Source organism: Tamandua tetradactyla, chromosome X, assembly GCF_023851605.1.
Source record: "Tamandua tetradactyla isolate mTamTet1 chromosome X, mTamTet1.pri, whole genome shotgun sequence".
NCBI lineage: Eukaryota > Metazoa > Chordata > Mammalia > Pilosa > Myrmecophagidae > Tamandua > Tamandua tetradactyla.
In genome coordinates, this window is record NC_135353.1 from 170,715,212 (window position 1) to 170,728,348 (window position 13,137).

At 36.9% G+C, this 13,137-nt stretch overlaps 2 long non-coding RNA genes across 2 annotated transcripts in view; one reads left to right on the top strand and one right to left on the bottom strand.

The window, feature by feature from the left end:
* Positions 1-13,137, bottom strand: part of LOC143670173 (uncharacterized) — a 172,627-nt gene that overhangs the window by 52,924 nt on the left and 106,566 nt on the right. The window lies entirely within an intron of this gene.
* The window catches only part of LOC143670172 (uncharacterized), a 34,125-nt gene that overhangs the window by 13,165 nt on the left and 7,823 nt on the right, over positions 1-13,137 (top strand). The gene's annotated exons all lie outside the window — the stretch shown is intronic.

The following is a 13,137-nucleotide window of genomic DNA, read 5'->3' on the forward strand; positions in this document are numbered from 1 at the left end:
TTGAAAAGTTACTTTAGAGCAGTTTTAGCTTTACAGAAAAATAATTACCAAGTTTCCATAACCCTACCCTGTGCCAAAACCTGCCACTTTCCCAATTGTTAATATGTTGCTCTAGTGAGATTCCTTCGTAGTAACTGTTAATGTTAATTTTTACAATAGGGTTGGTTCTTTGCTCTATGTAGTTCTATGGATTTTGGTAAACATATTATGTGACATATCCATCATTATACTATTATGCTGAATATCACTATTACCTTACTATACTGCCCTAAAAACACCCTCTTTGCTACCTGAGCTTGACGAGTACTGATCATTTTTGTCTCTCCAGTTGTCCTTTTCCAGAATTTCACATAGTCAGAATCATATAGCGCACAGCCTTTTCAGGCCAATTCCTTTCACTTAGCAATAAATCTGTCACGTACACATTTTTTCACTGCTTGATAGCTCATTTCTTTCTAGCCTTGAATAAAGTCCCATTATGGCTGTACCACACTTTATCCATTCCTATATGGAAATACATCTTGGTAGCTTCCAGTTTTTCTTGATCATGAATAACTGTCTAAAAATCCACAGGCAGGTTTTCTGTGAGGACATGTTTCCGACTTGCTCGGGTAATACTTAGGAATGCAATTGCTGGACCTTTTGGTAAGTATGTTACCTTTGTAAGAATCTGCCAAACCAATTTCCAAAGTGGCTGTACCATTTTGCATCCCCACCAGCAATGAACAAGAGCTTTTCATGTCCTCATTAGCATTTGGTTTGGTCAGCATTTCGTAGTTTAGCCATTCTAATAGATATATTGTGATCTTGTTTTAATTTTCAATCCCATAATAATAATGCCAGGCATCATTTTTTTTATTAATTAACGGAAAAAAAGAAATTAACCCAACATTTAGAAATCATACCATTCTACATATGCAATCAGTAATTCTTAACATCATCACGTAGATGCATGATCATCGTTTCTTAGTACATTTGCATCAGTTTAGAAGAACTAGCAACATAACAGAAAAAGATATAGAATGTTAATAAAGAGAAAAAAATAAAAGTAATAATAATAGTAAAAAAAAAAACTATAGCTCAGATGCAGCTTCATTTAGTGTTTTAACATGATTACTTTACAATTAGGTATTATTGTGCTGTCCATTTTTGAGTTTTTGTATCTAGTCCTGTTGCACAGTCTGTATCCCTTCAGCTCCAATTACCCATTATCTTACCCTGTTTCTACCTCCTGCTGGACTCTGTTACCAATGACATATTCCAGATTTATTCTCGAATGTCCGTTCACATCAGTGGGACCATACAGTATTTGTCCTTTAGTTTTTGGCTAGACTCCCTCAGCATAATATTCTCTAGGTCCATCCATGTTATTACATGCTTCATAAGTTTATCTTGTCTTAAAGCTGCATAATATTCCATCGTATGTATATACCACAGTTTATTTAGCCATTCTTCTGTTGATGGACATTTTGGCTGTTTCCATCTCTTTGCAACTGTAAATAACGCTGCTATAAACATTGGTGTGCAAATGTCCGTTTGTGTCTTTGCCCTTAAGTCCTTTGAGTAGATACCCAGCAATGGTATTGCTGGGTCGTGCCAGGCATCATTTTATATGCTTATTTGCCATCCGTATGTTTTTTTTCTGTGATGTCTGTTTAGCTCTTTTTCCTATTTTGTGATTGATCATTTCTTCACTTAAGTTTTCAAAGTCTGTGACATACTTTGGATAAAATCCTTTGTCAACTATGTGTTTTGCAAATATTTGCCCCACATCTGTAACTTCCTTTTTCATCCTCTGGGGAAAAAAAAATGCCTCTTGCAGGCGAGTTTTTAATTTAATCATATTCTTTCATAGAGTGCATCTGAAAAATGATCGCCAACCCAAGCTCTCCTAGATTTTCTCCTATCTCCTAGAAATTATTTAGATTCATTTTACATTTAGGTCTGTGATTCATCTTGAGTCAGTTTTTGTAAAAGGAGTGAGGGGTATGTCTAGATTCATTTTGTTTCACAAGGATATCCAGTTGCTCTACTACCATGTGTTGAGAAGATCATGCCTTCTGATCTGAATCATCAAATATCAGTCAACTATATTTGAGTGGGTCTATTTCCAGGTTCTAAATTCTGTTCCATTGATCTATTTGTTTATTATTTCAATACTTACGCACAGATTTTTTTTTTTTACAAGACTTTCCGATTTTTAAGTATCAGGTTGCAGTTTTCTCTGAAACTGAGCGGTAACCTAATACACACTTGGCAATGAATATTCTGGGAAATCAATGTCATGGCTCTTGATGATACAAATGTATCATCATACACCCCTTTTATGACACAAAGAACATTCAGGTTTAACCAAAATCCATGGAACATCCCTAAAACGGATTAGGGTATTGATAAGGGATTAAATATGCAAGGTGTTACACAGATAAAGGAAGATTTCTACTTTGTATATTTAAGTTTATATCCATTCTTACATAGAGTTTTATGATAAACTTTCATTCCAACTTTTTTTTTTTTTTTTTTTTTTGCATGGGCTGCGCCGGGAATCGAACCTGTTTCTCCGGCATGGCAGGCAAGAAGTCTGCCTGCCGAGCCATCACAGCCTGCCCTTTATTCGAACTATTTTTACATTTGACTTCATATGTCAGCATTTCTACATCTCCCCAATACATGTATTCAAAAGGGGGCATTTCTTTCTACAAACGAGTCTTAAAACTCCCTAGCCATCCATAGTTACCTGAGGCAAAATTCAAATGAGCATTCCCATCTTCCTACAAAAACGAAGGTTCCATTAATGAGTGCACAGGAATTTCAAAGTATGCCTAAACTCTGATTCCAAGAAGCACCCCTAAATTGTAGTCCCTAATAACGACAGATGATCACCCTGCCAAGTTGTATCCTACCCTTGGTTCACCACTTACAACAAAGTGAAAACAGGGTCATGCATTATTAAAAATAGTATCCCTAAAACTTAGTACCACAGCACATGCAATAAATAGGAGCCTGCTCAATTAGATGAGCCAATCAACTCGCTAAATATCTGTGCAAGGGTAAAAATGCAAATAGGACAATGGGCTGTTTTTCATTTACATTATTATTTCCACATGTTTAGCTAATGAAAGGATAGACTTTTTTCCAGTAAATTTGGGAAGATATAATTTTGCTATGACATGGACAGAACAGAGGAATTATACTAAAGAAACACCACATGGGACTTGATCACTTCTTTTTAAAATAGCACTTTCAAATTATCGAAAGAAAATGGCGCAAAAAGTTCGACATTTTTTATATTCCAGTTGTAATTCTGCAGAGCAAGGGAAGCTTAATTTTGCTTATCCTTAGACATTCCTTTTGAATTGTTTTTCCCTGCTCCTAAATTTAAGAATTTTGACATGACACCACATACTGACTTGGGCATGACATCAAAAAGTCAGGTTATTCTCCCAATTGGAAGATTTCCTGGTCTATGAAGCATATGGAGTTTATTTACATATTTTATTTCATTATCTAAAGCTCCTAATATTTTTTAATTAATAGCAACTTCCCTTCACACTGAAAATCCTCTCTTTAACTAAACATTGAAGAATAGTTTAACACTCATAGAGTCCAAGTTGCATGTGTTAAATAAATACAAGAAACTCTGACCTTCTCTTTGGCTGTGGTCATGGTTTTGCCTTAAGATCAGCCTACAGGACATGGAAACCCAAGATTTCTCTGTACAGGAGATTTCTCCACACAAGTTCTCTACATAATTGGTAGAAAGACATGCAGACATGCACATACACACACACACACACACACACACACACACACACACGCCTGCCATCTCTTGATTTGGGGTTGATAATTACTTGTGCTGATTTAAGAATTCTAAATAAATAAAGTGTCGGGCAAGAGGAGCTTGAGTGGAATCCCCTAAAGTGGCATTGGGCAATGCTTGGACAAAGCTAGGGTACATTTTGGTTCTCTGTTCTCAGAATGCACCCTCCAGTCAAAATGTTCAAATAAACCCATTTCACAGGCACCAACCCTGTACATCAATGCTTGCCAAACTTTGGTAATAAAATAATGGGTACTAGAACCTGGCCATATTTCCATGGAGGTGAACTGACACCAACCATCAATATAAAGCAGGTATTCCTGTAGAACAGTGTGGGATAACCACACCACTTCTACAACTGTACAATATTGCATTCTCTTAGTTTTCCCTGATCTGCCCACATTAATTAGGCAAGGCGAAAGAGCAATCTTAGTTTGCTTTCATGGAGTTAGCAATCATTTTTTTCTTCTCCATCCCATCTGCCTTTCCTCAGATTTTTATCCACATCATACCCATTTCACCATTCACTACTAGAAATAATATCTGAAGATAAACCCTTCCTAACAAATGTAAAAGTCACACTCAAATCCAAAACCCTCAAATGCGTCATTGCCTTTTCTAACATCCATTGTGTTGAACAAGTCCTGTCTGAATGGCTCACAAAGCTAGCATGTATTAATCATACAACTTTCTAGACTTTCCATTGTTAGCTATTCTGCAACAAACCCCTCGCAAATTTCAAGAATAGAGAACATTTCATACTACCTCTTTCACTCAGTATAGCTCTATTCAAACAAGATCAATCCAGGTCTTAGGGATAAAGTGTGGTTTAGTGAGAACTACTTTCTATGCTCCAGATAATGGGTTATAAATGGGGATTTCATCAGGGATGTTTGAAATGAATTACACAGTTGACAAATTAAAACCTCAACACTGTTTGAGATGTATTGCTTTTTGAAATATGTCATGGAAGATAATACCCATAGTTCCACCAATTTGGGGGGGAACAGCTAGGTTTTTGATTCCAGAAATAAAGACTAAGCTCATCTGTGCTTAGTAACCTCAGGAAATGACAATGTGGATAAATACATCATAGCTTCTTGAAACCTATGCCATTTCTAAAGCTGTCCATGAATTTTTCTTCATGTTCCATTATCATTATTATTATTTTTTATGTAATAAAATAATTTGTTATCATGGACAATGCTTATAAACAAATAACAGAATGAGAGAGAATAGCTGCATCATCTAAAACCAAATCATTAATAAAAGGAAGCAATCCCTAGAGAAAAATGTGCAAAGGACATGAAGAAGGAACTTATGTGAGATAAAACATTAAAAAGAAGCATTTGAAGAGATAATGGGGCTCATAATAATTATGACAAATTTAAAAAATACTGATATATTATGTTACACATTAGAAAGTTGGATAAGGCCAACTGTAGGTAAGAAAATAGGGTTAGAGGAAGACTTCTGTACCGCCGGTAAAAATGTAGACAGTATAGAAACTCCAGAGAAAATTATGTGATACTTAATATAATTAAATATGCAAATACCATGTGATCCAACAATTCTACCTCTGGAAATACACACACACACACACACACACACACACACACACACACACGCATGCAACTGACATATAGGACAATAAGGAGGCTTTTATGAGAATATTATTTGATTGGTTGTGACAGCAAACAGGAAATCTTGGCATCTACCAGAGGGAGAGAGAGAGTAGGAAAAATGTCTTAAATACACACCCTGGAGTTCTAGGCAGATTTTAAAGGAAGTGAATTAGACGCACTCATAGTCATATGGATAGATCTTTAAAATAGAGGTGTGAAGGTAGCAGCAAGCAAATGAACTGATGCACCATTAAGCACAGAACCACTTAAAATCAAATGCATAATACAAAACATACAAAACATTTTACAAGTAGACCTATAACAAAAAGATCCATATAAAACACACTGGAATGGTTTCCTTTAATAAAGGGAAGGAAGCGGGTAGTGGAGAAGGCGAATAAAAAGGAGTAAAGAACAGCAAGGAAAAGAGTGGATTTTATATGGATCATTTAGAACAATCTACCATGAACTGAGGACTCTAATTAATTCCACAACTTAGAGATAATGACTCAAAAACATTATAGAGCGTTGGGCCACAGTGGATCAGTGGCAGAATTCTCACCTGCCATGCCAGAGACCCAGGTTCAATTCCCGGTGCCTGCCCATGTAAAGAAACAAATAAATAAAATAATAACACAACATGGATGTCACTCACAAAAACAATTTTGAGTAAAGGAACCAGATGCAAAAATAAATACTGTACGTTTATTTACTTAAAAATGTATTTTTATTAGGAAATCTTCATATATACAGCCCACCATAGTATATAATCAATGGCTCACAATATGATCACATAGTTATGAGTTTATCACCATGATCATTTTTAGACCGTTTGCATGACTCTAGAGTAAAGAAAAACACGATACATCCCATACCCCTCACCCCTCCTTCTCATTGACCACTAGTATTTCAATCTACTTGTTTTTTTTTTTTAACCCATAAACCACCACCCATTATTTTTTATTTTTACTTTTTGTTCCTCTGCCCATACCCTGGATAGAAGGAGTATCAGACACAAGGTTTTTTACAATCACACAGTCACATTGTAAAACCTATATATTTATACAGTTGTCTTTAAGAATCAAGGCTATTGGAACACAACTCAACCACTTCAGGCACTTTCCTCCAGCCACTCCAATACCTCATAAACTAAAAAGGGATATCTATATAATGCATAAAAATAACCTCTAGGATAAACTCCTGATTCTGTTTGAAATCTCTCATCCATTGAAACTTCATTTTGTCTCATTTCTTGCCCCTTTTGGTCAAGAAGCCTTTCTCAATCTTTATGCTGGGTCTCAGCTCATCCTGGGATTTCTGTCCCACATTGCCAGGGAGATTTATACCGCTGGGAGTCATGTCCCATATGGGGGGGGGGGAGGGCAGTGAGTTCACTTGCGGTGTCAGCTGAGAGAAAGGGGCCACATCTGAGCAACAAAAGAGGTTCACTGTGGGGTGACTCTTAGGCATAATTTACGTAGGCTTAGCCTATCCTTTGCAGTAATAAGTTTCATAGGGGCAATCCCAAGATCAAGAGCTTGGTCTATTGATTTGGTTGTCCACACTACCTGCAAGAACATCAGAAATTCCCCAAATTGGGGAAATTGAATATTTCCTCATTTCTCCCCAGTCTCTCAAGGGTCCTTGCAAATACTTCTTTATTCACTACCCAAATTATTCTGGAACATATTGGGGCATCATACTGGACAAACCAACAAGATCTCATGCTCCATTCAAGATTCTGTATGATTGTGGTATTCAAATAAACTGACCATATGAGTTAAGTTAGGAAATGCACTACCCAAAATACACATTTTGCACCAAGTAAACATCTTTCCCTTTGGTCTCACACTGAAACTGAAATTTTAAGATATGGAACATATCCTTTACCCTGCATTCTAGTTTAGCTTAGTCCTATCCAGATAAGCTTCATTCCTATCTCTAATTAAAGTCTCATCACTACTAACTGTTTAATTCACAAATTTAAAGAGAGACTGAAAAATGACCTCTAACATTTTCTTAAAAGATCTTTAAGAAAAAAATATCTTTTTTCTTAAGTATCATCATTCAGAATTTCTCTTATAGAGGCCGAACATGTAGAAGTCACTGAATTGTTATTAAAATTCCATGGAGTTTTAGGAAGTTCACCTCTTAGTTCATGTCTCAGTATTATAGGTGTGGAAACTATAACTGCCCCATTCCGTTTACCTGGAGATGCTATGACTAAACTTTTAGAGGACCCTAAACCTCAGGTCCACAAATTCCTTTAAGGTCTACAAAACCTAAATGTTGGTAGCACTATGGTTGAGGTAATTTAAGTATGTAAACCAAGTTTTCCCCGATAAAAAATATATCTATACTTATTTAGTAGATTTTTAAATAATTTTCTTAGAGCAGAGATTGAAAGCAAGTGTTTTATGAAACCAAGAAAGGGTTGCTAAGGAAAGCAGAAAAGGGGGTAGGCGCTGGGGGGCAATGGTGAGGCAGCTAAAGCATGCGCAAACAGAAACGGTCATTTGGAAATAAGTGAGAAAGTTAGACATTGTGTTTGAAGTTCTATGTTGAGAGGTGCAAAGCAGATTCCTAATTCCATTATCCCTCTAAATCTGTAGAATGATATTCCCTCATTGCCTATGTATGATGGAACCCAGGGTGAAAGAGAAAAGGATAGGAAGATGGTCGTGTGTCAAGTTCTCAGTATAAACCATGTGGAAAGGCATTTCCCTCCATCCTGGGGCACATTTTATATTATTTTAAGGAAACCTTCCCTTTTTCCTGATTCTTTTCATTCTTATACTTTTCCTGTTTTTTCTTCTTCTATTAGGCCCCTCCATATGTCAGTTTCTATGACTGCTTCTTCTCTTTTCCTTCTAAGGCTGTTTGCGTGTCTTCCTTCGTTTCATCCCTCACGTTTCCAAGATAAGCTCCTGCTTCTCATGTAGTTTCTGAATCATCCTATTGCTTCATTTCCTATAGGAAATTTCTTCTTTTAGCAGATGGATCTATCAGGTATGCCCTTTTACTGTTTTCTCATCTGGTCACCTCTCTCTCAACTAAGAATCTGTGCTGGTTCCATTGCCTGTTTCCCCATGGCTGAGAATTAGATTCCATAGCTTCTTGGAGAAACAATTGTACAACTCATGCTCAATTTCATAGCATGATCTCCACGTTTTCAGAACCTGTAGATGTTCTCAGGAATCTTCTTCCCAATTCTGTGTGCACATGTACATGGAGCGCATTTTGGAATAGAGTTGGCTCCTAACATTAAAGATTTAATGTCCAGTGGCCAATCTTTAAACTTGCACTTCATCACCCATTTTCAGCAGGGCACATCAGCAGTGGCCAGAGGCCCTCCCACCATACTTGGTTTGATCGTCTCCTGTCACGGTGGGTGAAAACGCTTCTATGACCAACTGGTGAGGAGCTCATTTCCATGTTTCTCTGTGCTTCTCTCATCAAATGTTTGAGTAATCTTTCTGCAGTCAGTCCTGTATACTCCCATTCTGAGAAAAGCTTTATGTGTTTAATTTCAGCTTTTCGGGGATTCTGAAGAATTAACTGGAAAAAATGTTCCATTCTCAATCCCCTATACGAGGTTTCAACATTTTTTTTCGCAAATTCACTTTCCTCTTTCAAATGCTTTTTAGCTTTAAAGTCTGATATTTTCCACTCTAAAAGTTTCTTTACTTAGGTTTATATATTTCTATCCCTTTCTTTCATCTTGCATTGTTCTTGAGGGAGAAAGCAGAGTGTCCAATTCTTGACTTAATAGACATTGTTTTCCTTTTTTTCTTTTTTTTTTTATATGGGCAGGCACTGGGAATCGAACCCAGATCTCTGGCAGGTGAAAACTCTGCCACCGAGCCACCATTGCCTGTCCTAGACACCTATCATTTTTAGTGTAGGAAAAAGATACCCTCTAGATGATAAAGAATGTGCATTGTTTTGCATCACTTTCTGATTTTAACATCTACTTCCAAGTTAGCTAAAAAAAAAAAAAACATACATCTCATAATGGACATACCAAGGAATTCTGAAACATGTGTAAGTCCTTAGAAGGAAAGCCTACAAATAACCTAGCTTAGAACTTAAGGTCATGGTTTATAAGCCACATCAGTAAATTACTTGCCTTTCTGTTCCTTGCATGGAACAGTGTGAGGGCTCAATAAGTATTTGCTGAATACCTGGATTAAGGGAAGAGTTTGAAGTGCTATGTGAAATGGGCCAGAAATGAGGAGATCAGCCCATGGGCTTGGAAAGCAGACAGAGGGAGATGACTGACAGGGCACACACAGTGATAACTGAAAACTTGAGGCACCCCCTACAATTCCACTGGATTGAGCATAAAGTAGACCAAGGATGTGATTCCTGTGTACAACTCTCTGCACTTTTGAGGTGTACCTAAGGACTATGCAACCCACCCCAAAACTGCTGAGGATTTAGGTTTTCACTCAAACAAAAAGCAAATTATTAATGATGCATGAGTCACATAGCTATGTGCACATATACATATCTACACAAAAATGCATGGGTCTGAGATTCCTGAGCCAATGCATAAGATTGTATTTATCCTCTTGTCATCTGACATTTCAAACGTATTCCTTTGTGTCTCCTTTACCCCAAGGCATCCTTTACACGAGATACTCTAAATATGTTATTTTATGATATCACGCTATCTAGTCCATTCCTTAAGTTAGGAAATAATCTGATTTTTTTTTCTGTTAACTAAGAAATAAGACACGAAGACTCTTGCTAAATAGTGTAAATTATATAAGAGCATGTTAATTTTCAATCAACACTTGCAATCCAGTTGGCATTTAAGTTTTGATCCTCTATTTAGCACTTAGAACATAGGTGTGATATGGTAAATACCGAAATTCTAAATTATGGGGCAAATTATATGATTCATGTGTAGAGGGGGATCATTTGAATATAATAAATGTATCAGGCAACATAGAAGAATTTAAAAGAGGCTGTTAGGATACACATATCCGTAGTGTTAAAAAATTTAGCTTCCCTTAGCGAAGGCTTTTATCCATGTCTAAACATCTGGAGATTTGAATCCTGATCTGTTTTTCCCAAATTCACGAGACAGATAAAAGAATATATTTAATTGAGTAGTGCTAAGACACATGTGGAAATTAGTTTTCAATAATGTCTAAAATAGATGATTCTTAGAATAGAAAATACTAAAGGTATTTAAGAAAACATGTCAGAGCAAATACTTAAGACTAAGGCGTTGCCTCTTGGACACACTGTTTACAAGAAGGAGTAAAATAAGGTGAAATGTATTGCTTATATTAGAATCCTTAAAGAAATACTTGAAGTAGCAAAACTTTAAAATAAAGAATCTATATGAGAATATATGGACAATTGGGAAATCACGTCTTCTCTAGAGTTGAATGCATTGCTAAGGATAGTTGTAATTTTTAAAATTGGGTTCTTTGTACTGAAGAGTTGTCCATAAATTAGATATTGAGGCACCAGGTGTAAGGTAACTCACTAAGCTATGGTGATGCCTCCTCCCCAGGTAGAGGTTGTCCTTGGATTAGAGAGAAGAGACGGTAGGGTCATGTTGAGTTAAGCCTGAAGGGAAGGTCCCAGTGGGTGAGTAAATGGCAGTGGCAAAAGCAATAAATGATCACACACTCAGCTGGCTAGACACTCAAGGGGAAGGGTTCTCTAAAGAGTCTGACAGTGTGGAGAAATTGGGTTGGGGATGGAGAAGCCCAGCTTTCAAATTAATTAGCAAATTGGTTGGTTTTAGCACTTTATTCTTAAAGTATATCAAGGCAATATAGAAACCCTGTCTTGGTATGTTAGCAAATAAAATAATGCTTACTCTTCAAGAGCCAAGTTCAGAAATATAAGGTTATATTTCAGAATATGAAGCTGTAATAAGCGAGCCATCAACATTGGCATTGGAGTAATGGAGATTTAACCAAACAATTAAGTAAAGTACAGCAACCCAAACAGGCAACAGTAATAAACTTACTGTTTTGGCTATCAGCTTTCTGAAACACAGCCTCAACAGTACATACTTTAACACAAGGGAAATAGTCCTTAATGGGTTTCAAACTGATTTGGTACTTGGGTTCTCATTTTTAACCACTGCACTTTAATATGGATATTTCAATAGGTGAAGAAATCTTAAGAAGCTCTCCCTACCCCTCAAATCCTGTATCACTGAATCGTGAGGTTATTGATAAATAAAACCTGGAACATCTAATGATTAGTAGAAGATAAGAATGTAAGTTGACCAAGACCATTTACAGGTTCCTGTAGGCGTTAATGATGCGATCACTAACAAAACCAATTCTTGTTTTATTCTTCCTTCTCTACCCAAAGAACTGAGGTACTGTGCTATAAGCTACTGCAGGATTTTCCTTCCCAGTTCACTAATGGTTTACTTTGGAGCTGTAGAATGGGTTTCTTTTCAAGTCACTGGGTTAATGGATTCCACCTGTAAGTAGCCACTTATGCCAGTGAAGCTGGGAGGAAACTGGGGACCCTTATCAAGTTGTCTCTCTCTCCCCCAGGCTGTTGCAGACCCCCTTCTGGGGCAGAAGCCTATTTCTCTGTGACCTTCTCCAAGCCCGTTGGCTAACTCTGGCTATCTGAAGAAGCTAGCCTTCTAAATAGTAAGGGGTATACCAGTAGCTTCTTCTTCCTCAAACACTACTCCCGTACGTTTTTTACTTTAGGTTCCTACTCTTAATTCTATTAGAGCCTAAATTGCTCTCTAACATTACTTCTACCCTCAAATTTCTTATCTTGATCATTTATTTAGTTGTTAAATATATACATCTCCTTGTGTATTAGGGAAGACAAAAAAAAATGTTTTCTGATTGATTTCACAGCTCTCAGCCTCCTCAATCCAAAGAGATTGACAAAATGCAGTAACTATTTGTTGAATAATCAATGAATACAATGCAGTCTACCTAATTTGATTAAATACAAGTTAAAAACGGGATATATTTTAAGTCTGTGCTATTGACATGAACATTTACATCATGATTAAACTATATTCTATCACACACGAAAGCACCGGTGGACTATTTATCATGAGAACGTTTCCCAATTGGGATTTTTATAAGGTCACATTATTTTTAGCATGATGTAAAAGCAAGTTCAGTGGAAGAGACTTAGTCATTCTATTACTGAGTTTTTGTCCCTACAGCTAAGAACAACTGTGGGGTGTCATTTCCATTGTGTTTTAAAAAGAAGCAACTGGTTTTAGACCTTAATATTTTGTGGCCCACATTGATAAGACCTAAATGCCCTTAGTTTATACACGTTTGACTTTATCAGCCCACATATAAAGTATATAGAATCACAGAAGCCCCTTGCTATAGGGAGGGACCCCTCTGAGTAGCAACGACACAAACTTGGGCTCCTCATAACATAGTGTTTGTTGCAGCACCAAGGTTGACTGGATAAGGGGCAGGCAGCACACACTGTACATACAGTATCACCACAGCAGAAGGCTCGGGGACCCATTTAAGGGGTGGTTTTGATTACTGAATCATTATATAGCTATGCCTTTTTACTTTCTGGTATCTTGGAGTAGACAGAGGGAAACGCCTGGAATCCCTGAAGTGTAATCCAGCCACCTTGATTTCTGATAATGATTGCACAGCCTTTATCTTGTGCTCTTGTGACTGTAGAAACCTTGTGACTAATCTTCATTTA